This window comes from Chinchilla lanigera, unplaced genomic scaffold (assembly GCF_000276665.1).
Source record: "Chinchilla lanigera isolate Chin_1 unplaced genomic scaffold, ChiLan1.0 scaffold00050, whole genome shotgun sequence".
NCBI classification, from domain to species: domain Eukaryota; kingdom Metazoa; phylum Chordata; class Mammalia; order Rodentia; family Chinchillidae; genus Chinchilla; species Chinchilla lanigera.
Genome location: NW_004955451.1, coordinates 7,060,193 through 7,087,429, shown reverse-complemented (window position 1 = coordinate 7,087,429; position 27,237 = coordinate 7,060,193). Strand labels below are relative to the sequence as shown.

General features: G+C 41.2%; 1 long non-coding RNA gene across 1 annotated transcript; it reads left to right on the top strand.

Annotated features, from left to right (window-relative positions):
• The first annotated feature begins 10,145 nt into the window (after positions 1–10,145).
• On the top strand, positions 10,146–18,327 carry LOC106149621. The gene is made up of 3 exons (XR_001235930.1): positions 10,146–10,584; positions 12,478–12,577; positions 16,651–18,327. It is a non-coding gene; the product is annotated as an uncharacterized LOC106149621 (long non-coding RNA).
• Positions 18,328–27,237: the final 8,910 nt, after the last annotated feature.

Sequence of the window (27,237 nt, the reverse complement as noted above, 5' to 3'; positions counted from 1 at the left end):
TGGTTTTTGCAATCTCAGATGATGCAGCTCATTTCTCTCTCTCTGCAGGGAATATCCAAATGCTATTGGGTCAGATTATGCCCGAGGGTATAAAAGGAAACTGATGCTATTTAAAAAATTCCAGAAAGTCATCCACTAGGCAAAAACATGGTCATGGGAGGCCCGTGTACTTTAATTATCTTCTCCCAAGTTCAATATATTTAAAGAAGCTTCTTCAGAGCAAGTGATATTTGGGCAATTCCTAGGGGTTTTAAGTGCTTCACAGGTCACTTCCATAAACTCCATGCTGTAGACCTTGTAAATTCTAATAGGGTGGAACAAAAACAGCCTCTCCCTTTAGGAAATGCCTTGTTTCCTTCTATCCAAGAAGTGACTCTCACAGTCTTTGTTATGGACGCCTTAGGTCTTCGTACATAGCAACCAGCCCACTAAGTGAGCTGGTCTCTTCTCATTAAATATGATGCCACCAAGCTGTTACTGTCAGTTACTGCCATTAAAATTACAGCTGTTGGTTAGCTTTTAGTGGAAAGAGGCAACCTCTTCCTTCCTTTTGCTTCTTAAAAATAACAAGCTCTTCCCTCTACCCCTAATAGAAAATGTACAGGCCAACCCAGAGGGAGTTAAGCTGAGAATGTTCCCAGACAAAATCTGCCCCAGCAGGCTCAGGGTTCTGAACATGAGGTCATAAATCCACCAGGCCCTGAGGGACTCAGCTTGACCTCTGCCATTCTCCTTCTCCATCTCCCTCCAGGTACCCAGTGTTGCTCCTCTGAGCTGAGTCCTTCCATCCTCTAAAGAAGTAAAATCCACTAAGAAGGACAAAAGTCATGGGGTTGTTTTGGAAGAAAGCCAGTCATGTGTGTGTGAAGTGCATACCCATGAGGGGTGCATGTACCTGTGCATGGAGTTCTGATATGTACATCAAAGAGACATGCATGAATCTTTGTGCACATGTGTGTCGTGTATGTTGCGTGCTTCCAGGCAGAGAAGTACAACACTCTCTCTTCTCATTTTCCTTTCCACAACCTACTTTTCCTTACCCCAAAGCAACCTCTTATAATTTATTTTATTTGCTTTATTATGGCTTTCTTTGTATATATGTATACAGCAAAAAGCTGGCTGGAATTTTGGCAAGGAGGATTGCTTGCAGATGTGAACAGCTTCCCTTGGTCTGGCGGAGGTCCTTTTCCTTGAACCCAGCTCCTGCAGCTCATGTGGGGGAGGACGCTTGTCCCCTGTTGAACTCAGACACACAGACCCTGCCCCACCCACCCACCTTGTTGGCTCTGTGGGAGAAGGACAACGTGAAGCAGCGTGCTAACCCCAACAAGTGAACAAAGATTAGTAAGTGGGAAATTGCACTGGCTTCTTGATGATCATTTTAAAAAATCAGACCCAAGAGCCTGTATTTATTTCCAAACTTCCTTCTTTGAACAATGTGTCTTGGAAACATCTCTCAGATTTAATATCTCACGATTCTTCTTGTGACTCACTGATGTGATCAGATTAGCCGGATTTCCATCTCCTGTTTGTATCTGCAACTAGGACAGGCTTGACTATTGTATTGCATTGCTAGCCATGTAAGATTGAACAATTAAGGCTCAGTCCCCTCATCTAGAAAGACAGGGTGATAAGGAAATCTACATAGCAGGGTTCTTTTACAGCCTTGCAACCCTCTCAGTGCAATACTTCGTAAAGAGCAAGTGTTCTCCTTCCTGTTTTTATTTCTCCTCCCCATACCCAGCTCTTCTCTACACCAGTTCTTTTCTGCCTATTCCTCCCTCTGCCTTTCTTACAACAGTGGTTTTCTAGGGTGCCCACAACAAAATGCCACAAATGGCAAACATTTATTCTGTTGGCAAACGGAATTCCAGATGGTAGAAGTTGGACATCTAAGTGTCAGAAACCTTCATTCTGAAGGTTCTAGGAAAGAGTCTTCTTTGCCTCTTCTAGTTAATGATGGCTCTTGGCATCACCAAGGTCTCTGCCCACCTCCAACTCCACATGGCCCGCTCTCTGTCTCTGTGTCCCTCGTCTTCCTGGGAAGACAACAGTTATTTGTTTTGGTCCAATCCAGGATGATATCATCTCAGGTTCCCTAACAATTACATCTGCCAATGCCCTTTTTTCAAATACGGTTGCATTCTGAGTTTCTGAGTGGATGTGAATAGTGAGGGGACCCAATACAACCCCTTATACCTACCAGCCCAGGCTTTTCTCTCTTTTCAAATTATCTCAACATTTGTATCTGTCAGAAAACTTGCTTTTCTTATTCCACTCAGACTTTGCTCACTTTTCTCCACCCTCGCTGTGAGGTGTCATTCCTTTCTGTTCTTTACATTGCCTCCAGGGTGGCCTTTTAAAGCTGTAGACAGATCTGATCACATATGCTTTCTTTTATAAAACCTAGAAAGGCTCCTAGTGTTCTTCAGTATAAAATTCAATGTTGACATTCAAGGCTCTTTACAAGTTGTTTCCAAATGCTTTTTCTAACTTGCTACCTACCCCATTGGGTTCTGCTATAATGGCCCTGAGCTGTACCAGCTCAATCTGAACCCTGTTCAAGGAGAACCTCACCACTGTTACAGTTACAGCCCTAGCAGGCTTGCTCCAGAATAGGGTCTTGGTGGCCAGGCTCAAGGAAGTGGAGGGACTCTTGAGGATGTCTTGGACCAGGCACCAACTCAGTGTGGGGGTGAGGAAGTTGGAGGCCAGTTCTAGACAACCTGGGCCAAGCTTCAGACCTGGTGGATGAGTTTGGTTTCATAAACACAGATGAGAGCCTTGGAGTTAAGGAGATTGGGAACAAGTCTGGAAGGAGACAGGCTGGTGAATGGATGAGACTCTAGTCCTTGAACTGAACTAGTGTGATAAATCCACTTACATGTGATGGCTGCCCAGGTGGCTTGGGCTGGGCTGCTTAACCTTCTGTAGAACTGTAGGGTACCACACTATGATCAGATTCCACAGATCTCTGTGATCAGGAGAGAGGGACACAAGGATCACAGAGCCCAGTGAACTAATCCTTGTGACTCTCAGTTCTTTTCTGTGTTTATTCTGTGAGAGCAAAAGCACCGACAACTCCGGGTCAAACTCTGTGTATCTGTTTGCTGCAGTGATTTCCTGAACAGCTGGGCAGATGGAAGCATCAAGTCTGCACTGTTTTTGAGAAATTCAGGTTCTGCTTGTCCTGACTCTTGCTTGACTGAACTTCTGGTTTCTGAGTCACCTTAGACTCAGGCTGACTATGAATCAGGAGACCAACTTCTGCTTCCTAAGGGAGTTTGACTTCACTTCCAAGGAGTTCAGCTCTGACACTTTATATAATTCTGAACCCAGCAAATTAGCTGAATGAGACAGCAATCTTCCCTCCTTTCAGATTTGGCTGGTGCACTCAATGCATGCCTGGTTGGTTAGCTGACATCCTATGATTCTTTGACACAGGCTTCAGCATAAGGAAGCAATGCTTCAGAAGTTTTTTATAAGGCTCCTAAGATACAGCCACTTCTCAGACCCATGTTATAATTTATGACAAAAATTTCTTTACTATTTTGTTTTTACCAGTAATGCTTTCCTTGGTCATCAGTCATTTCAGAGAATCACAAGACTTGGAAGGGGGCTGTGTGGGCATGGGCCCTGGAATTAGCTAGGTCTAGCATCTTCACTGAAGAGAAAGGAAAATTGAAGTGTGGGACTGTATGTTCTTTTACCAGGTTCCCCAAGCCAGAAGGCAGCAGCTGGTCTCATTTTCAGGGCTGGACCTTTCCCTCTATACCATGACCATGATTATTTCTGATTATTTAAATAATTTAATTTCATTCTCTCCTTCTATCATAAACAGGCAAAAGACTATAGGACACAGAAGAGCAAGGATTCTGGGAAGATGGTCACCTGACTGCAGCTCTTTTCTCCTTGTTTGTTGGTTCCCAATTCCTCACTTTCAGAGCTAGGCAGGAAGGAGATGAGGTTGAGGGCAGGTTTTCTCTGTCCAGATCTGTGCTGGCCTGGAGCTGCCCCTGGGCAAGGGAAGGACAGGTTGAGATCCTGAAAGATAAATGCTGCTTCTGAGACCTGTGGCAACATCCACTGGAGTGTGTGGTGTCTCTGGTCCCTTTGAGGTCCAATGGGAGCTGGATCTGTTCCCTTCTGTAGCACTGGTGGCCTCCCCTACCCAGAAGTGGTGGAATATGAGGACCCGTGTTGTGTCAGAAGACGGAGACCTCTCCTGGAGCTTTCACAGGTGATGGACAATCTGTTGGTTTCTAAGCTGCTACTTCCTTGGGGGCACAAAATGTTTCCCACCATCTGCGTGACAAATACTAAATAGGAGATGCAGTCAAACAGACCTGTACATGAGTGAGCAGAAGAAATAGAAATGCAGCAAAGTGGTCCTGGAACCTAGAGAAGAAGGAGATACAAAGAGGACTCATCCCACCATGTGGAAGGCTTGCTGGATGGAGCAGTGGAAGACCAAGGCAGAACAAAAGCCTGCTGAGGGAGATTCCTGCGCTCCCCAATCATGGGGCCACCTCATGACCTTCCAGTTAAAGAGTACTGAGAATGGACAAGTATATTAAAAATTTCATATTTACAAGGGGAAATGGAATATTTACCAAGCTATTTAAACCAGAAAAATAAGTAAAACGAAACTGTGGGAAAAAGCTTTTAAAATGAATATCATTAATAGAGTAATATGGGAGGTATAGAGTGAATTAAATATGATTTGAGTGCAATTACACCATCGAATACAGACTGTCAAGTTGACTTTTATAAAAACAGTTGTGTTGTACGTAAGAAACATATTTCACTGCTAAAGGTTGAATATAAAGATATGGATAATGAATTATAAGGCAAAGCTGAGCAGAGACCAGTTAAAAATGTTAATACTACTGTCAGGAAAGGGAGTGTGTACAAGTAAGCACTGTATGTAGAAATGGATCAGAAGGCATACAGTGTCATGGTAGTTTATGACTGGGATTTGCGTTTCCTTTGGAGTTGGGTGCTTCTGCCTTATCTGGAAATTTTCGTTTTGAAATGGGTACTAGGAATTTAACTGCTGTAAATATGTTTGACTCTGGCTTGGGGGTTGCAAAAGAAAACACAGAAAGATCATCTGGCTCCTTCGGCCCTTTGAATGGCCCAGCTGGCTAAGGAAGCATGGTGTGTGTCTGAAATTGCTCAGCTATCTGGGACCTGGCCATTGGTTAGATGGAATCTACTTTAGCTTTACCTTGATGTCTTTTTTCTTCTTACAGTCTTCTAATTTGGACTGGTGTTGTCAGGGTAGCTGAAGATTTCACTAGCACACTCTTTTTAGATGAAAATGCTGAAAAGTTATGTGCTTATAAATTAATGGGTTTGTAAGAATATTCCTTGGGTGTGTATAATATAATATTACTGAAGGGCAATTTAGCTACCTATATCAAGATATTTATCCAGGCATGGTGGCACATGCCTGTACTCCCAGCACTCAGGAGGTTGAGGTAGGAGGTTCACTGTGAGTTTAAGGCCAGCCCAGGCAACACCATGAGTTCATGGCCAGCCTGAACTACATAGGGAGACCCTGTCTCAAACACACAAACAAAAGATATTCAATGGTTTTCTGATCTTTGAGCCAGCAATTCTTTTAGGAATTTATTCTTTAAAAGTAATAAGAGTGTACACAAGTTATTCACTAAAGTTTTATACATGAATGAAAATATTTGATAGTAGTCAAAATTTCCAATAACAGAGTATTGATTAACTAAATTATATGTTTTGCAATGAAATACTGTGCAACTATCAAAGTGATGCAGATAAGTACTTAATAACATTAAGAGAAATAAACCATGTAACCTTAACTGTCACATGGTTTCTCTTATGAGAAACCCAAATTATAAATAAAGAGAAAGATAAAAGATAGATAACAGGAAGAAGGGAAACAGACTTTTCGCAAATAGGAAGAGGACCAGGAGTTGGGCAGTGGGAAGGGTGGGAGTGGGGACAGAAACGGAATTAAGATGTTCTGTGTACATGTATCACCTCTACACAAGGAATGTAAACATTCTGTACAGCAAGAATGTCCTAATAAAATAAATAAAAATATATAATAAAAATATAATATAATAAAATGCTCAGGGTCAATGTCAAGTGAATATGCACAGTATATTGAAGTCTATGACTTTATGTTAACAGTGTACTCTAAATGGTGCCTTTGTAAGTGTTGCAGTTTGGGTTTTGCAAGGGGAACAATTTAATACAGGACACATATTTTGTAAGAGTATTTTATAATAGTCATCCAAAGCATCATATACAAAGAGAGTGCAGGAAATCTGCACACACACTGAAGACCAAAGAATCCAGCTGAGGGCCTGGATCCCACCATAATGTCCTGCTTGAGTCGAGGTGAAGATCTAGAGCCCATTGCAAGGTCCTCCATGGATTCAACTAGAGGCCAAGAACCCACGACAATGTCTCATGCAGGCCTGTTTCATGGATTTGTGCTGGGAAGGCCCAAAGGTCAGTGGTGGAAGCTAGAAGGTCTGTACCCAGTGGGATGAAGGATCTGTGCTAGCAGGGTGAGGGATCTGCACTGCAGCCAGCAAGCAATGCTCAAAATAAGAACCAGAGCTCCCCTGGAAGGTACCACAGCCATCCTCAGCAACAGTGAGGTCCTGAGCTCCTCTTATGATGAGAACAGCTGAATCTATATCAGGAAAGCCAGGGCAACAAGCTTCTAAAGGACATTGAACAGTGCACCATCTTCCCCTCCAGAACCAGAAAGTGATGCTCAAAGTAAGGACCAAAGCTCCTCCAAAGTGAACCATAGCCATTCTTAGTGACAAGGTCCCAAGCTCTTCCAACAATGAGAACAGCTACATTCATATCAGGAAAGCTAGCCTGACAAGGTACTCCATGAGAACCAACAGCTTCACAAAAACCAGCAGCTCCTTAACAGCTTCTAAACTTCTTCCTCTCCAGTTCTGCCCCTTATACTGCTAGCAGCAATCCTCAGGTGGGCCTCCCACACCCAGCACCGTGCCAGTTCAGTTCAGCTGGGTGTTACAAGCTGACCACCAGTTGTCAATCCACCATAGTGGGTATCATTTTTATTCTTTATGCTTCAGTATATTTTTCTACATATGCAATTTCTTTAATGAATATTCTTTTATTAAGAAAACAAGTATATTTGCAATTCAAATAACTTTCTATTGAATTTTAAATTTAATACTGAAAATTAGACTATAAAGATATCCCTTTCATATAAAATACAATCAATCCAGGAGAAATCATCCTAAGTAAATTGAGTAATACTTCTTCAATAGAGAGATGAACATTTTAATTTTTTTATACTTTTACTTTATTACAAAAATCTCTTTTCTTTTTACAATGTGAAGGCTCTCTAACCTGCCAGATCTGATGATTAGGTGGTGATATTCTTATTGCTGTTTATTTTAGATACTGTTCTTTTCTGAAGAATCAGAACATAGCAGTATCTTTTTGCTTTATAATTAATTACTTAATTTTTACTTTAATTTTTATTGATTTCTATGCCTCATTTTGCTTAGGCTTTTTCCAGTTATTCTATTTCTTTGTATCCAAAGCTTAATTAACTAATCAATTAATGTATTTATTAATATGTTTATAATAATGGCTTTATAAACATGTTTATAGTCATTAATATTTGTTCTAAATACAGTTTAATCTATACCAGATAGGCTTTACTGCTTTTGATATTTGCATTTTACAGATTTATCAAAGTTACATATTTACATATGCTAATTGGACTTCCATAACTGTAGCTTCTGTATTGTGGGATTAATCAAGTGTAGATGAAAGAATATTCAGGGGGGAAAAATGCTGTGTGAGCTGAACATATGTAGATTTTTTTCCCCTCATCACTGCTCCCAAACAATAAAGTATGACAATTATGTATGTAAAATTTGCATTGCTTTAGGTATAATAGGTGATCTAGAGATGATTTAAAGTGTACAGCAGCATATACCTAGGTTATATGCAGATGATATGCACTGTTATATAAGGAACTTGGGCATCCATCCATCAATTTTGGTATCCATAAGGGGTCCAGTCCTCCCTGGATACTGAGGGGAAATGCATGGACAAGCTCAAATAGTTATATAAGTGTTTATTACTGACATAATTATACAAGGGCCTATTTCTGGCACGTAGTTGGAGGCAGATATGGAAATGAACAATAATACCAACTTTAATGCTTATATTGCACCTTGTAGTTACACCTTCATCCATTTATTATCTGCTTAATTTGCTATGTGCTGTAGAAATGCCTCAGGGGATTTCAGGGGCTTCTCAGTGGACCTTTCCAAATGAAGGGGCCTCAGCTCTGCCTCAACCAAGACAATTTCTTTTGCACATGGTATTTCACTTGAAGATTTCATGCCTAGCATGGTGGTGCATGCCTGTAATCCCAGCACTCAGGAGGCTGAGGCAGGAGGATTGCTGTGGGTTTGAAACCAGCCTAAATTGAATAGAAAAGCCCTGTCTTGAAAAGACAAAAAAGAAAAAGCTTTCATAAGATGGTAAATTTCAGCAGTTTATAATGTCTAAAATTCATTAACTTTATCTAGATAGAGTGTGTTATAGGGAGAAACGGCCCTGAAGCCTAGCTAAAGTAATTCCATCTTGTAGTGGCCACTGTGTAGCGCTGCCCAGTGGGGCCTGCCTGGTGCTGAGGCTGAATGCCAGACTGAAGCACCAGAGGTCATCCACCACTGTAGCTGTGCAGAGCTTGCTGGACCAGTGGAGTTCCCCATAGGGGTGGGAAGGGAATAGAGTGCACAGAATTTTCCCCAAGGACTCCTGTCTTTTGCTTCTGCTTTTTGTTTGCCTTATAGGCTTGTAGAGCAAGTAGCCTAGCAAAGGGGGGATTGTCAATAGTGCTTCGGTAGAACTACAGCCTATAGGCAGCCCACTGCTCTGTAAGTGAGTTCTACTGAATTCACTTACTTGGCAAGCTGGATTTATCCAAGTTGTTCTTTGGACTACAAGAGCCTTCTCAATTCGGAAGGAGATGTTTCTTTTACATCTCTCTGGGAAATTCATAGAACAAATGTTTATGTGGGAACCCAGAAGTAGAAGCACAATATATTATTTTCATTACAAGAAGCCACTGATGATGAGAAACATCACTATTTAATGTAACACCTGATGGAAAGAGAACAATCCATTAAATCATGATATACCACAGATTTTTAGGATGCATATCAATATCAGAGACATTAAAATGTGGAAAGATGTGTATGTTAACGTAGAATACATATACTTGTGTCTTGGCTACTTTTCTCTCGTTGCTGGGACAAAATACCTGATGCCCAAAATTAAGGAAGGAAAGGTTTATTTCGCTTACAGTTTGTGGAGGTTTTAGTCCATACTTGGCAGGTTACAAGGCAGAGTGGCACATGGCAGAGGGCTGCAGCTCATGGCAGCAGAACACAGCAAAAGCAACAAGCACCAAAAGGGAGGAATGGCCTCAGGCAGCCTCTTCCCCTCCCTTACATATGCAAACTATCCACCCCAGGGCGGTGTAGCTCTCACACCCATAATCAGTCACACTCTAAAAGCCTGCCCCATGACCGCATGAGGCCCTGGGGGAACACCCAGGCACAAACCATAACAACTTGTTAGATATGACTTGAAATCAAAGTCTTAGATTGACTGACAATTCTGGAACACTGATCAAAGGTTAAGTGGCCTGGGAAACAAACACTGAGATAAAACTCCAGTGGAAGGTTCTTTGTTAGCAAGGCATCTCTCTAAGTCCATCTTGAAAAGCCTGCATTTCTCCTCAGTATTCTCACTGAGACCAATCCAGAAGACACTGACTTTTCTCAGTCTCCTTCGCAAGTCACCATGTCCCTGAGCTCAGGGCTAGAAAGGGTGATGTCTGGGTTCAGGGTTTAGAAATGTCTTCTTGAACTAGTTTGTGTTGCTGAGCTCTCAGCTGAGCTCCTGCTAGCTCATTCTCTCACCCTGGGCCCTGTGAGTCACAGCTGGAGCTTCCTCTTCAGCCATCCCACGGTCTGGAGGCAATGGTGTCATCAAACTCCTCCTCATGCTTGACTCACATCTGCTTCTGTCTTGATGCTTGTCCAGAGCTTCTCAAACATTTCCATATGGTGACTCTGGTGACCCCAGAGGAAAGTGGGTAGAAGCTGGAAACCTGGGCCTCCTCCCAAAGCAGGCTGTGCTGGATCTGAAAACATCTTGTTTTACATCTTTCTTTATCGTAAATATTGATAGAGCATATGTACATAACTTTTTGATTTGGCATATACACATAGCATTTCCTACAAAATCTTTAAGTAAAATTGTCTCCAGGTACGCCCTCCACACTGCAATAACCTGAGATTATTTGGACTCTCCTTAGAGAAAGATGGATGAAAGACTCAGGAGAATCTGGATCAGATCTGGGTTTCATCTTTTGGGAATTGTGTGATCACAGAGAGTTAATTAAACTCTGTAACATTTTGTTTCTTCATCTGTACAAGGAGGATTAAAAACACCAACCGTACATGACTACCGTGAAGATTGAATGGAATATTCAGATTGTTACACTCCTGGAATGTGGTAAGTGCTCAAATAAATAGTTCCTTTCCTTTCCTTTTCTTTTTTCCTTTTAAAGAAATTACTCCCTACCCCTATTCTAACCCAAGCTAGAGAAAGGACCGGATGGGAGAGGGTATATCCACTCCATCCCCTTGCTTCTGCCAAGCATGCATTACAAAACATCCTATGTTGCGGGGGCTGTCTGACCTTATCCCATTCAACCCAGCTACTCCCTGTCTGGGTATCTTCCTGGAAGAATTAAGAACACAATACTGCTGTGATATATGTGCACCTATGTTCATGGCAGCACAGTTTGTAGTAGCTAAATCTTGGAAACAACTCAGATGCTCATCAGCTGAGGAATGGATAAAAAAGGTGTGGTATTTTTATACAATGGAGTATTGCTTAGCCATAAAGAAGGATAAATTTGAGACTTTTAGTAAATGGATGCAACTCAAGATCATGCACATAAGTGAAATAAGTCAGACTCACATGGGTAAACATCAAATTATTTCCCTGGTGTGAGAAACGGAAAGAGTAAATAAAGTCCAAAATGTACAATAGATATTGTGAAATGGGAAAAAATTGCTCAAAAGGAAAGATGAACTAGGATGAGGGAAAAGGGCAAGGAAAAAAAGTACAAGAGAGTTACACTACTAGATTCCCTAGTTTATTAAAAAGAAAGGTTTGTGCTAATATTATTTGGAGAATTTTTAATGCCCATATCTAGTACTCAGAGTAATTACTTTGAAGATAACAATATAATGTATTAATTACTGTTATTCTCTTATTATTTTGTTTTGAAATTTTGTTTTACTTTTTTTCCATAAAAAAATCAACAAATAAACTGCCATCATTGCTGACTCATTTCTGTTGACATTTTGTTATCTGTCTATTCCAAGAAATATACATTGGATGCATACTATTCCAGGCACTGTGTTAGGTCTCGCAAATTAAAAAAGATATTTGACATAATTCCCTTCCTTACGATGCTCACAATGTAGTAAGGAAAAATCTGCAAATAAACAGTGGCAGTACCATTTCACTGGTGCTAAGAAAATTCGCAGACTACTCTTGACCGTATAGGATGGGTATCCTTCAGGATTCAGAAGGAGATAGATGGCCTGAGGAGAATTAGAAGGGCTTCCCAAAGGTGAGGCTACCTTACCCAAGACCTAACAAAGGAAAGGGAGAGGGGCTATCAAAATTTCATTTCAGGTAGAGTCTCAGAGGTAGAAAGCATGATTTGGGAAAGTAAAAACTGTTAAATAAGACTCAGCATAGCTAGCATGAGACACAGTGAAGGGAATCAAGTCACGGACAGTGAGGAGATGGCCCAACTCTTCCTGTGAAAATGGAATGAATATATCAGAGCACAGAGACAAGAGTTAGACAGGTTACTGTCGTAATCCAGGTAAACCTTGTTGAATAACCAAGGTAACAGGCAGGACAAAATGAGAAAAGCCAGCCTTAAGAGACTTAGAGGATGGAGGACCTTCAGATTTGTGATGGACAATATATTGGACCATGCAGACTCTGTTTCCCGGGTTCTGAATTCCTACTTCCCCTCCATTCTAGGGTATTGGTATTATATCATTTTATAGTGCTTTGTGAAAGAAAACACGACAGAAACAATGGTTGGGAAATGTGATGTTTATAATCTGACAATGACAAACAACAATCATAATCTGTGGGGTTTTTTGCCTAATAAGAACACACTATTGTTCGATTATAAAAAATGAGTATTTCCTGTCATTTTGGTTTTTTAGGTTGATTGAAGAAACCATGCATAATAATAATAATAATAATAATGTGTGTTGAGTGCCTCATAAGCTATGGGAGACTGTTACATATATATTGGCTCATTTGATTTGCCCAGTGGCTTTGAGATGAACATTTCTCCTCATTTTATAGGCATGGGAACCAAGGCTTGGATTTGCTTGAACATAACCATGTTGGAAATTGGCCTCAAATTGGTTCACTTCTAGTGCCACACTACTTCACAATGCCAGTGGTGAGATCAAGATTTCTTCTGCTCCACCTGGGAAGCTGTCAGTGACAGTGGCTCTAGCAGGAATCCACAGGAGGAGACAGCCTTGTGTCTTGCTTCATGTGAAATCTCTCCTGAACTCCTCTAGACAAACCGCTTGGCATGCAATTGGAAGGGTGGGGGTTTATTTAGTTTCCCTGGATGTTTCTTTAAGGATGTTAGGAGGAATTAGCCAATACTAATCTCAAACAGGATTTCCTTCAGGGAAAACACTCCACACTAAATACAAACAAGACATTTCAAACTGAAGAATCACAGACACTGGAGAATCCCTTTCCTTTAGTTCTTAGGAGGTGTGTACGTGTGTGGATAGTTTCAGTTTGGTGGACCACCCACTAGGGATATGTGAATCTTTCTGTTGCTCGATGTAAGTCTTGTTGAATGTACAATCAGGATTCCCCCTCATCTTCATGTGCTTACTTATACACGTTTTCCCCCTGTGTACTTCTTTATGTGTGATGTCTCTTCCCCAGCTTTCCAAGAAAGATCTTCTGGAGTAGTCACATATGTTAGGACACTTAAAATCAGGAAGGATCAGTGAGCTCATCCCTCTAAACTCAGCCAGGACCACCCACAGCAAATCACTGGGCAGAAATCTTCAACAGATTTTGATGTCTTCTGCCTTTAGTATTTGGTCTCCAGCAACTCTTGGTCATGAAAACTAGGACCCTCCTTCTGGAGTCTTCTCACTGAGGGTCAATAAGAAGAGGGAGTGACGCTTCAGTCCCCTAAGCCTTTGCTGCATCTATGTTTGAAAATCCCTTTCCTGTCCACCAAGTGTTCTTCTGAATACCCCATTGTTATAGTCAAACTCACCACCCTTTTGAGGGATTTAATGGCTAAATTAGATCTTTTTTTCCATGGCACGTCTCAAGGCGGACCCCCAACCCTTATCTCAGCAGCTAATCTTTCCCACTGAACACTGGTGCCAGTGTGTCCCAGCGGCCTTTCAGCCCCAGAGAGAGCACGACAGAGTAAACAAATTGAAACACCAAGAGGATATTTACAGCCACTGACCAAGTTCCCAATTTCCTTGGCTGGCCCTGTAGACAATGCACTCTTGCCTCAGCCCGCAATTGTACTGTCAGAAATTGATACCGTACCAAGATTGAGACAATATTATGCTAAGTCAGTCAACAGGCCAACAAAACATTGTCCAGCGTTTCTTTAGAGGAGCTGGAACTAAATGTTTGTTTGTTTTCACAGTGGTCTCTTCAATCATCACAAATTCTCAGTCTCTCCTGCTTAAACTTCCTGGTCTATTTCCCAGGCACTCATGGGAATCTGGCTTTGGAGAAGAGGGGACTGTTGGCATCTCACTACTTGGGCTCCCCTTTGCAGGGGTGACAGCACCTCCGTGCAAGCTCATCCCACGCATGGTAAAGAAAGTCCAAGTGGAAGCGTCTAAGATGATTCATGCCAGCTGCCTCAAAGTCCCTGTGGGCCACAATCATCAACCAAGCGATGCTGACAAATTACAACTTCTGGGTTTTGTTTGGAGACCTTGGAGAGATGGAAAATCGACTATAGGTTATTCTTAAATTCTGCTTTGCAAGCAGTGCTTTCTCGGGACTCTAATCAGATAGTGAAAATCTGCCTTAGTGTCTTTAAGTCACGCTCCATAATAAGGCATCAGTGGATCTCACTCGTCCTGTCTCCTTTATCACTTATGTTCATTTCCCTCAGTCCCACACACTGGGTCCTTTCTTTTGTTCCTTTGGGTTTGTTGTTGTTGTTATTGTAGCTGTTGTTCTTGTTGAATTTAGAATGTTTTCCCTTTTTCTGTCTTGCAAAAGCCCATTCCTTTCTTCAGGCTTAGTGGAGAAGACTCTTTTCCCACCCCTCCATACCCCTATTAGGATGTCTCTAATATCATCCAGAGCCACCTCCCCTTTCTCTCCATTTTCCTTGGTTTTTCTACAGTCTGTTCTTTCTATCACCACCTTGATAATATCCAGTGGTTTCTCCATGGATAGAATTCAAGTATGTCCCGCAGCACAAAATCTAAGGGAGCTTTGACTTGCAAGGTTGTGGACTGAGAATTTGAACCCCCTCATCTCCCCTGCCTCACCTTCATTCTGGTCCTGTTCTGGTTGACCAAATCCTCCCTCAAGAAAGACTGGAAGAAAAAAAAAATAACAAAAACAAATATATAAATAAAACAGCATTAAAAACAATAAAAATGATACAGAATTTCAAAACAAGGTGATAGGATATTAACAATGGTTATTACATTCCATAATGTTATCTTCAAAGTGGTTGCTCAGATTACCAGATATTTAAAAAAATGAAAGAAAGACTAGAAGAACTCACATGGACCTAGGGGGTCACTGTACGGCCTTATAGTCAAACTCTGTTTGTAGACTACTTTCTTTTGATTTTTTTTTTTTCATTTTAAACCATTAGCTAAATATTTCTTTTTTGTTTTTGTTGTTTTTTGTTTTTCTTCTGGTACCAGGAATCAAACTCACAACCTTGTGCCTTCCAGGCAGGCGCTGTGCTGCTGAGCTAAATCCCCAGCCCCTAGCTAAGTATTTCTTACCCTGGCAGAAGATCATTGAATTCTCTCAAACTGACCCTGTTACTGGAATATGCACTTTCCTTCCCACATTCTTACAATACAATCATACCACGATTTTGGGTTCAGTACTTTGTGTTTATATTATCATGACCACTTAAACATCGTCATAGTTGAGTCTATAGGATAGTGTATGTACATCTCCTTCCTCTGGTACATTTTGCTTCCTGTAACCTTAAGGGTATCTTTACTAGTATTTTGTTTTTGCTCAGCTTTTCATTTACCTGTTACTGTTTGAAACGTAAGTCAGTGCCGGAACCACAAAACTCCTTTCAGTGTGGAAATCCCAGGAAACTTACTCACTCCACCTCCCTCACATCCAGCCCTTCATTCTCCGCACAGACTTTCTGCCTCTTCGGGGTGCTGTTCTAAAAGCACAGGGGTGGGGCTGGGGATTTAGCTCAGCGGCAAAGTGCCTGCCTGGCAAGCGCAAGGTCTTGAGTTTGGTTCCCGGTACCGGGAGAAAAACCAAAAAAAAAAAAAGCACAGGGGATTTCCCTTCCTCTTCCTCCAGAAGTTCCTTCTCATCTCTAGTGCTCAAGCTCTGTGTCCTGTGTCACAGATCTCTTTATTGTTGGCTGAGTCTGTTTGTTGGCAGAATGAATATTTCAGAGCTTGCATGTCAGAAAGAAATATGCTTTTATTCTCTCCTCAATCTTGCTTAATAGTCTGACTGGGACTAGAATTCTGGGTGGAAAATACTTTTCTAATGGTTTTGAAGCACTGCTTCATTTTGTTCTAGCTTCCAACACTGCTAAATGAGAACAGTTTGATTTCTACTTGGATGTGATTCATCTTTCTATTTGGATGTTTTTAGGATCTTGTCCTTATAGGTTCTATCCTCACATTTTATGACATCCACTGCACAGTATTTTTTAAAAATGCATTGCACTGGGCAATCAGTAGTTTGTTTCTCTTTTGGTTTAAATCTGGAGATTCAGTCCTGGGAATTTTTCTTGTATTATTTTGAAAGTTTCCTTCCTTTTATTGTTTTCTCTTTTTTCCCCCCTCTCATCTTTCTGAAATTCTTATCAGTTAAATGTTGGCCAGTTATCTATTGATATAAACAATCTCAAAACTAAGTCCCTTAAAGCAAAGGAAATGATGTATTTTCTCACAAATCTGTAATTCAGGGAGGACGCAGCGGGGAGTGACTCCATCTCTGTTTTATAAGGCATCATTGGGACGTTCTTCCTGGGTCTGAGAGATCCATTTCTCAGATGTCGCAGATGCAGGGCTGGAAAGTTGTGTTAGCTACTGCCTAAGGGCCTTAGTACCTTTCCACTTGGGGCTGTCCACAAGGCTGCCTCTGAGCATGATAGCCAGATTTCACAGTGGGATTATAAATCTGGATAGAATCTGTGAGGCTCCTTTGACTTGCCTTTGGAAGTGCCAGAATATCGTGTAGGTCACATTCTATTTGTCCAAAAGGTCTTTTAAACCAGGTCTCTTTCAACAGATGTTACCTGCCTGAATGAGTCACTTTGAAAGTGGATTCTCCAGGCTGTCGCCTCTTCAGATGACTGCAGCCCCCTGTTGACATCTTGACCCCAACTTCTTGGGAGACTTTGAGCCAGAACTGCCCAATCAAGTTCACAAACACATGGGCTACATGAACTGTGAGAGTTCATGAACTGTCAGCCTCTTTTTGGTTCCTAAACTGAGGGACCTTTTTGCTGAAGAGCACTTTGTCTACCAAAGAAAACTCAAAGCCTCTGATGTTTACTGTTGTATTAATCCAGAAAGTTTTGGAGCAATCTGTTATCCAGCTATAGATAACTAATGTAGGTTTTCATGCTTGGAAATGAGGTGTTACCAAAGCAAAAATCTAAAGTGAGAGAGCATGTGGTAGAACCAGGCCGTGAATGGACAGAGAGCCCTCACAGAATACCTCAGGAAAATCCTGAACAAGCTCTGAGGAACGGCTAACAGAAGTCTAATTGCCATCTATGGGACTAACTGCTTAGCAGTGAGAGTGAAGAAAGTGTGAGAAACCAGTGGCGTAAATTGCTGAAAGAAATGTTATGATGATATAGGATTAAAAAGAGATAAACTAAAGGGAAATGATTAGCGAAAGGGGAATAGCTTGCCAGTTTTGACAATTACCAGCCCTTCAGATGGTAACTGATACTAAGAGCAAGATATAGTTTCTGGCAAAGATCAAAGCTAGAGCACGGTCAGGAAAATATCACCTAAATATGAAGCTAATGGCAGTGTTACAAAACCGTTTAGGAACTCAGAAAGATTTAAGAGCAACTGTGTCAACTAACGGTGTGTCTATAGTTGCTACCCCTCGGCAACTCCATCAGAGTTTAGGGTAGAGAAGGGCTGAGCTCAGAGATTTTGGGCAGGTCTTCTGTCTCTAATAGAGTAAATGGCAAAACAATTTGTACGAGACCCATAGCATTCTTCAAATAACTGTGTTCACAGAAATACCGTCAGTTTGGACTGAAAGGACTACACATCACATAAAATGAAAAAAAATAAATCATTTGAGCCCATAAACTTTTTAAAGCAGGAAACATGCCGAGAAAACTAGACAACTACAAGTGTGGTATTTTTCAAGGAAAAAAATGGTCAGAATCAAGAGCCCAAAACAGAGATAAGAGGCTGGGTGTTATTCCAAGGTCTACAGTCTCATCAAGGAACTGCTAACATGTGCAGTTAGCAGCTTATTTCAGGGTCACTAGCAATCAGACACTCTGGGGAGCCTCCTTTCCCCCATTATTACACTCGTCCTATATCATCCTACTATTGTACGTTAAGCATGTGTGTGTGGGTTATTAATCAGATTTCTGCCTTTATAATGAAATACCTGACCAGGATACTTATAAAATAATGAGACTTTTATTTTTGTGGTTTATAATTCTAGAGGCACAAGTCCAAGATTTGGTAGTCCTACCAATTTGGGTCTCTGGTAAGGGTAGCCCATTGTGGTGGGAGTACATCAGAGCAAGTGGCCAGGTCTTGACCCTGGAAACAGACAGACGAGGAGACTGTGGTTCTATGGTGCCCTTTTTGAGACACCCCCTCCCAGTGACTGAAGAATCACCACTTGCTCTGTGATGGTTTGTGTCTAGGCATCCCCCCAAAGCCTCATGCAGCCACAGGGCTTTTCAGAGGTGGCTGAATCTAGAGTGTGTGATGCTGGGATTAATGGTGTGTAATCAGTTCGCTGATTGGTTTGGCATTGCCGTAATCCAGAAGCCTGGATAGAGTATAAAAGGGGTGGAAAGATGCTGTTAAGGTCAATTGTTGATTTCGCTGTCTTCTGCCCACCATGAACTGTTCTCCTCTGAAAACCACACTACCCTGGAACCAGTCAATTATGGACTGAAACCTCTATAAACTGGGAGCTAAATAAATCTTTCCTCCCTTAACTGTGGGTGTTGGGTGTTTTGTTTCAGCAACAAGAAAAGTAACTAAGACATGGTCCTACCTCCTATGAGGCATATCTTCGTATTAAATCACTTCAGGTGTACAATTTAGTGATTTTTAGTAAGGTCACTGAGTAATGCACATAGAACCTCTTAATATTAGTATTCCTCATGACTGTTTATAGTTAATCCTCCTTCCCACTTCTAGCCCTAAGCAAACATCTACTTTCAACATCTATGTAGTTGCATTTTTAAGACAATTCATGTAAGCAAAATAATAGCACATGGTCACTTATGTCTGACTGCTTCCATTTAAAGTAATGACTTTGAGTTCATCCATGTTGTAGTGGGTATTAAATGTATGTTTAGTTCTTTTTTCTTTGCCGAGCAAGGTTCCATTATGCAGATATACTGTATTTTATTTAGACTGTTTCTACTTTTTTGCTATTATGAATAAATACATGGAAGTCTTTGGGAGTACTGTCTTCATTTCTCTTGGGACTATACCTACCAATGGAATTGAATACGACATTATGTTTAAGTTTTTGAAGAGCTGTGGTACTACTCTCTACAGAAATGATGTCATTTTACCTTCTCACTAGTGATGTATGGATGTTTCCATTTCTCTTTTCTTGCTAATATTTATTATTGTCCATTGTCACTATTTTAGCAGATGTGAAATATTACCTTATCATAGTTTTAAAATTTGTATTTCCTCCACGGCTTGAGATGTTGAACATCTTTGTATGTAATATCATTTATCTATGCTCTTTGGAGAAAAGTCTCTTCACATCTTTTATCTCTTTTATGATTGGATTGCCTTCTTATACAGGTCTAAATGCTCTTTCTAAACTGTTGGTGTAAGTCTCTTATTGGCAAACGTTTTGCAAGTATTTTCTCTCAGGCTATTATTTATGTTTTCATTTTCCTAATGGTATCTATGGAAATGCTAAATTTTGAAATTTGATGGGGTTCTATGTATTTTTTTCTTTTATCAACTATGTTTTTGTTTTATATTTTAATTCTTTGCTTAATTTAAGATCTTAAATATTTTCTCCTATATTTCTTTCCAAGCATTTTATTGTTCCAGCTCTTTATTTACATTTGTGATCCAATTTGCCTTAACTTTTGTGTATCACGTGAGGTCAGAGTCTACATTCATTTTCCCCAGTACCAGTTTTTGAACAAATTACTCTTCCTTTAATAAATTTCCTGTTCTTGATAACTGTAGTTTCATAGTAAGTTTTTAAATCGGGGCATGAAATTCTTTCAACTTTGTTCTGTTTTGAATTGTTTTATGTAGTGTAGGCATTTTGCCTTTCCTTATAAATTTTATAATCTGCTTGCCAATCTGCCCAATATTTTCATCTGCGGGGAGATCCTGAGCCAGAACTACCCAGGCAATCCAGAAGCTCTGGGTTTCTTATCCACAGAAACTGTCAGGAAGATAATAAATGTTTTGATTCTAAGCCACAAAGTTTTGGGTAAATTGCCTCATAGCAATAGATGACTAACCCAACCACCCAACTTTCGTGTGTCCTTGCCTCATATTTGGTGCCTTTAAAAATCTTGCTGCTCTCATGGTTGAATATTTGCTCCTATTGAAGAAAAGATTTTTTTTGTAGATGGGAAACAAGAAAGCCAGGGTGAGGAGGGAGGCCTGAGGAAAGGGTGAATGGGTTGGGAGATCTAGCACAGTGGTCAGCAAAGTATAGCCTGATTAGCCCTGAGCCAGTCTAAGAATGTATTTTTTTTTAAAACATTGTGTTTACAGAAAAAAATTTGCTGATGACTGGGTTAGAGCACCGGAAAAGAGTCTACACTGCAGATAAAATTGGTGGTGTCATCATTGTCTAGGGAGCACTGGAAGCTACAGTGAAAGATGGTCTGATATTTGAATTGAGGACCTGCTTCATAAGTCTGTCCCCAGTGAGGAGAAAGTAAGCCATCCCCTCTCCATCCACACAAGGTATCGAAGATGTAAATGGCCACTGGAACCCTTTGCTATTCATAAGCCCCAGAATAAGAGGAACGCATACCTCCCTGTACTGCTCCCGGCAGGCTGAGAGTCCTACTGTACCAGATCCTGAGACCTTGGCTCTCAAATGCAGGATGGGACTTGGACTCTTGTGGGTAGAGCTCCTGTAGTTCTTCACGGTTCAGAGGCCATGGCTACCAAGCCTGGGGGTGGTACAGCAAGTGACTACTTCCAGTATGTCCCCCTTTCAGCTGGCTGTTGGCTTTGCCTCTCCTCTCCCCTGCCCTTCTCAGGCCTGGGTTTCAGGCTCACATGCTTCAAGAAGCACGGGAATGGGAGCCTGTATTCCTAAAGGCACCTGGACTTACCTTTCCAGGACAGCCAGTTGTCTCAATCCATGCAGTTTGGCTGCCTGATCTGCATCAGAACTACATAGTCAGCAGTACCTAAAAGGCCCCACAAAGTCTGTGTGTGTTTCTGAATAAATCCTCAAGACCTGAAGAGCAACAACGTAACATTGTGCCAGATGCTCCATTCTGTGGATCCACTCACCATGAATCCTTCAAAACTTTGCACTCTCCACCCTCTGGCAATCTAGTCTGTGATCAGGCATCTCTACTTTATGGTTCCCAGATCCTGCAGGTGTTAGGTCAAGTTAATGTTTTTCCTTTCTGCTTTGAGCTAAATGGAGATCAGCTCTTCAGTCCACATGTAACATTGAACTAAAAAGACCAGTTTCCACTTTGTTGAGCATACGTAACAAATGAGACAGATACCGATTTCATTACCTGCTTGTGTTCCTATGGAGAGGAACAATGGGATAGTAGCCATTTCTGTAGATCTCTCTGATGTAGTGACTGTAGTCCAAGGTCTGGACTTGGGGTCTAAGTACATTTGTGTGCTATAACAACAATAGCAAAACCCTACAATGAGGAATTTATAAACAGTAGAAACTGATTGCTCACAGTTACAGAGACAGGAAGTTCTTTTTTTTTTTTTTTGGTTTTTCTCCGGTACCAGGAACCGAACTCACGACCTTGCGCTTGCCAGGCAAGCGCTTTTGCCGCTGAGCTAAATCCCCAGCCCAGAGACAGGAAGTTCTAAGGCTAAGACAACAAAAGATTTGGTGTCTGGTGAGGGTCTTCTTCCTCACAGACAGCATCCTTTAGCTGTGTTTACACATAGTGAAAGGGCCGAATATGCTTCCTCAGTCTCTTCTTCAAGGTATAAATTTCACTTTTGTTCGCAGAGCCCTCATGATCTACTTGCATTCCGAAAGATCTACCTCTTTTTACATTACCTTGGAAGTTCAGATTTCAACATATGAACCTTCGAGGGACACATATTGAGACCATAGCAAGGTCTAAATTATTGGATTAAAGCCCTAGCTTTAGAGGATTTTCAGTATAGTTCTTTAGCTAGAATGAAGCCCTAATGGACAGCATGCTGGGGATTACATATAAAAGTGTGAAAGGAAGTAGCACCTTAAAGGTTTCAGTGCCTAAGGAAGGGGATGCTTTTGTTTAATTTTCAAAGCTGGTGTAATACACTGAACTTTTGTCCAACTTACTGTTAGAGCTTATGTTTACCAGAATTCATATCATGTAGTTAGGGCAGAAATGAATACAGAGTTCCTGAACTGAGGCTTCTGTATTTCTTTAATAAACATTTCATAAACCAAAGCCTCTCTGGACGTGAGAGGGTGTGAACTTGCTGTATTGTTCCTCTCTACAATGACAGGTAATTTCATGAGTCTCATTAAAACCGAAGTGAATCAACTCCCAAGAAATACAGCTCTTAAGGTCTTCCTGTACACTCTTCCTAAAATTAGTTTGCCTAATTTCTATTGTTTTAATTTTAGTATATGTGCTGCTGGAGCGAGCTCAAATTTTGAAAGATTAGTCCCTTAGGAAGAGAATGCATTTGCTCTTTACCTACATTTATAACAGAAGATATTTCAGCCACCGCAGATCAAATGCATTGGAAAGTAAGCTTGACCTTGTTCACGAAATACGAATATTCACTCACTTCACCATTCCCTTACTGTATCACTGAAAAGATTTTAAACCGTCTGGGGCAAGAACTTAGTGAGTTTCGCTCATGTGCACTGGTGATGAGGAGGCCTCTTCGGTCTTGGCCGTGATTCCAGGAGTTAGATCTAGGATGATGAAAGGTGGAAGGAGCAGTCAAGAGCTCTCAGGACTCTGCTCTATTTTAATTTGCAAACCTGAATTTCTTTTCTCTCCCCACAGCCCTGTTTAGATTGGTGTCTTGATTTCAAATGATCTGTTTGTTTCCTATGTGAGTTTCTTCTTGGATGGTGGAGCTGAGAATCCTTTTAGGGTTCTTATTCTACAACCATGGGTAAGAGGTGTCATGCCACTTTGCTGGGCCATGCTTAGGAGTCTCTTCAAAAGCCGCTTGTTTGTACTTAAAAGTTTACTCTTTTACATTTAGAGTACAAACTAAAGCATTTGGTACATAATTTACCTTAACTAAGGGTGTTGTTGTCGCGATCCCTCTTACTTACTCCCCTTCATTACAGTGTGAGACCCCGGTATCGTCCACCATCAGGTCTAAAACTGCTTCCCATCCAAACCTGCAGTCTACTGAGCCATGAGACTTCAGAGTGTGCCCTTGTGGATTAAAGATTTTGCATTGGAAGCCAGGTCCACCTTTAGCTGGCTCAGGGGTATAAAACTTACACAATCAATTGGACACAACAGAGCTCTCTTGGAACTGTTGCACCAGCTACCTTTCCTTTGCAGCCTTGCTATTGTTTGCAGACTGAATGGCTAAAGGTTATTTCTGATCCCTTGAGGGATCCTATCAGGATTTATATCAGTAATTAAAATTGCGCTCTGTAGGGCTGGTTAATGTATCCAATGGTACAATTTTAGGCAGGAAACAGTAAGTTACTCCCATTCATTCCCAGCTCACCGCAGGACTTGTTTGAACATTTTATCTTGGTCCAGCTGCCAGAAAACTTTTCCTTCTCTTCCCTTACATGCAGGGAGCCGCCTTTCCTTGGATATCTGAACTCGGAAACACTTAACATTCTCCCAGGAAATAACTCCATTCAGAGCTATTGTTTTTAAGTGCTAGAGTGACTGACTTGAAAGTAGCTTGCGTAAATCAGTGGTGTTGATTACTAAACACAATGGTAATTACTAGGGAGGACAGGAAAACACAATATAGTCATATGAGTAATATGTGACAATTGAAAGTAGAACCTATGATGAACTTTTAACACCATTTACTGCAGCTGAGGGAATAAGGTGGGTGTGTGTGTGGTTTGAAGGCATATGCTCTTCTGCTATTTCCCTGAATGGCAAAGTGCATAAGTTTTTTAAGTTTTCTTACTTTTTGCCCCATCTGCACCTATCTTTCTCCAAGTAATCATTATTAGCCAATTAGATTGTACTCCAAGGAAACAGTGATCTCCTATCCTAATGATGGAGTGAGTATGCGTTTCCCATACCCTGGACTGCGAGTTATTTGAGTGTTGTAGTTATTCTGTGATTCCAACATTTATTTAGTTTTTTGGGGGGGGGGTTGGTTTTTTTTTTTTTTTTTTTTTTTTTTTTTTGGTTTTTCTCCGGTACCGGGAACCGAACTCACGACCTTGTGCTTGCCAGGCAGGCGCTTTTGCCGCTGAGCTAAATCCCCAGCCCCTGTGATTCCAACATTTAGACTCAGCGCTCAATGCATAATAAACACTTTGTAAGTCACTGCTAAACTGAGTCCTTCATAAAAGTTGCTGGATAAGCACATTTATTACGTCGAAAAGAGGTTCCCAGTGGGGTGTTGGCACATGAGGCGGGCTGTTGGTGTGTGGATATACTGTGGCCCTCCTTTCTCAGGTGCCCTGCTGCATCTCACATGGACAGGCAGCCCCAAGGCAGTGGTGTACTGTGTGCAGTATCAGCCAATTATCCCATTTTCCCTACTTATGTCAGCATTCTCCATGTTTAACATGAAGGGAGAAGGATTAGAAGTTTGGGAAGCACGAGATGGATTCTCTCGGGAAAACATAGAGATCAAATAACTCAAACTGATAACATCTCATCTAGATAATAGCTGAGTTTTTTAATTCAATATTTGAAATTGAACCCATGTTAGGCAAGTGCTCTATCAATGAGTTACATCCCCACCACCCGCTTCTAAGTGTTATTTTATTTTGAGACAGGATCTTACAACCTAGTGAGAACCTACCCTGGGAAGAACATATCCCAGGAGGGAACCTACCCCAGGATCACCTCAAATGTACATTTTGAGCATATCTCAGCCTCCCAAATACTTTTGACTATAGATATATGCCAATATGCTCAGCTTGAATATTTCTTTAGAAAGAATCTCAACTGCCTAACTTCAGTTAGCATGAACAAAATAATATGTTAATTACATAAAGGAAGAATTATCATGATCAAGCCCTGTTGGGTATGTATATGTCTGGGAACCCAGAACCATGTGTCTCAGGGCTTTACAGAAGTGCTGTAGCTTGCCAAAGTGTCTGTTATCTCTTAGAAGAGGCAGACGGGGAACTCCATGAATACCGATTAGACAATACTAATGACTTCCATATAGAGTGGATGTAAATGTTTTTCCTGGAGGATAAGGATCATAAATCCTCCCATTCCTGGAGGATAAGGCTCATAAATCTCCAAAGAAAGAACTGAAAATGTTCTTCTATTTTTATTATATTCTCTGAATTCTGAATGTGGTAAAGACGTGTCCAAAAGTATCATTAAAGACGTGAGCTGACAAACACCAGGCATAGTGACACACTCCTGTAATGTCAGCACTCAGGAGGCTGAGGCAGGAGGATTGCCATTTCAGGCCAGCCTGGACTACATAGTGAGTTCAAGGCCAGCCTGAATGACCTAGTGAGACTCTGACTCAGAAAAGAAAATGTGAGCTGACATTTGTATCATCTATTTGAAACTAGGACTTCTTCTGAAAATCCAAGTATGTGGCTCTTATTCTTCTAACAGAATCTGATGTACCTTCTCAATGCTCAGAGCATGAGGTACTTTTAGAATGTATGCAGCATTGCAAGGAGAGGCATGAGCATGAGTGAGTGCGTGGAAGGCAGGTGTGAGGTCAGGGATGTCTAGGCAGAGGTCACAGGATGTCCCAGCTTCAATTTACAATACAAAAACACGTGAACACTATGTGCTATCTAAATTATGAGGATTACTGAGTAGATGTCTATAAAACACAAATATACGTGGCACAGCTAGGTCCCTTCTGTTTGCTTCCATGACCCAAGAAAACAAGATCACCAGATAAGACAAACAAAGGCTCAGTTGGGTAGAGGGGTTAAGCCCCTTAGAGCTTGTCAGGCCTGCACTAGTGCAGGATTAGTGATGGAAAGGGAGCTGCTCAGAAGGCTTTGGACAGGGGACTTTGATGAGAAGCTATCAGTGTATGGTAAGAAAAATCAAAGTCCCTTAAGATTCCTACATCTGGTGGATGCATTTTATATAAACCCTCCCGGTAATTGTGGGTAGGATTTGAGAATGTAATGGAGCAGTAACCCTGGTGATATGGCGCAATTAACCGTAAGAAAGAGAGATTATGCATAACGGAGCTAAGAAAATCAGATGAGCCTTTGGAAAAGACTGGAGTCTTTTCCAAGTCAGTGATTCACATGTGCTAGAAGACCATGAGATCCAGATGATCCCACAGCTTGGGTGTTATGTAGGTTCCAGTTGTGAGACCCTGAACAGAGACTATGCGCAGGGCTATGCTCAAAACTGTTCTACAGCAACGGTGAAGTTAGCAACGGCTACTGCTTTAGTCACTAACATTGTGGTGATTTGTGATACAGCCATAGAAAACTGCAGAAAGCATCTTCATCTGACCCATTTCAGTCTTTTGTCATTCTCCTATTCTCCTACAAGATTTTAGAGAGGCTTTCAGAATTATGGAATTTATCCAAATCTGCCAGGTGATTATCATATATCTATCTATCTATCTGGTGCTGGGAATTGAACCCAGGGTCTTCGTACTGAGCTACATATTTATTTTTTTTTTTTAAATTTTGTTCTTCTTAGCTCATTAAATTGCCCAAGCTGGTCTCAAACTTCCAGTCCTCCTGGCTCAGTCTCCCAGCAGGCTGGGATTACAAGCATGTGCCACCATGCCTGGCTCTGCCAGCTTTTCTGTATCTCATGATTACTTCCCAATTATCTTGTAAGCTCACTGAGGATGGAGTTTAGTTCTTGTTATTGTTCTTCCTCACATAGCACAGTCTAGAGGTCACAATGAATGTGCTGACTTACACGTGTGAAGCGTTTGGCCTGCTCCAAAACATTCACCATCCTGATCTCATTTGAGTCTCACCACAACCGCGATGTTGAGTTAGGACTGAGAAGGAACCTGTAGCCCAGAGGGAAAACAAAACTAACCTAGGATTAAAAGGAAAACTCTCCACAACTTCAAAGCTTCCAGTCCAGTGTACTTTCACTGCACCCCAGGTTTTCCACAAGACTAGAATGTGAAATACCTCACACACTGAGCAGAGTTTTGTTGAAAAGAACCTCAAGAATTCCCATGGCTCCAAGCCAAGGGGAACAAATGCTTCAAACTTTGAGTCTCATCTCATATTTTCCAGAGCTTTGAGGGGTTCCATGATTTTTTGCTTACTCCATCTCTGAAGGATAGATAATCAAGGGAAACCTCCCTT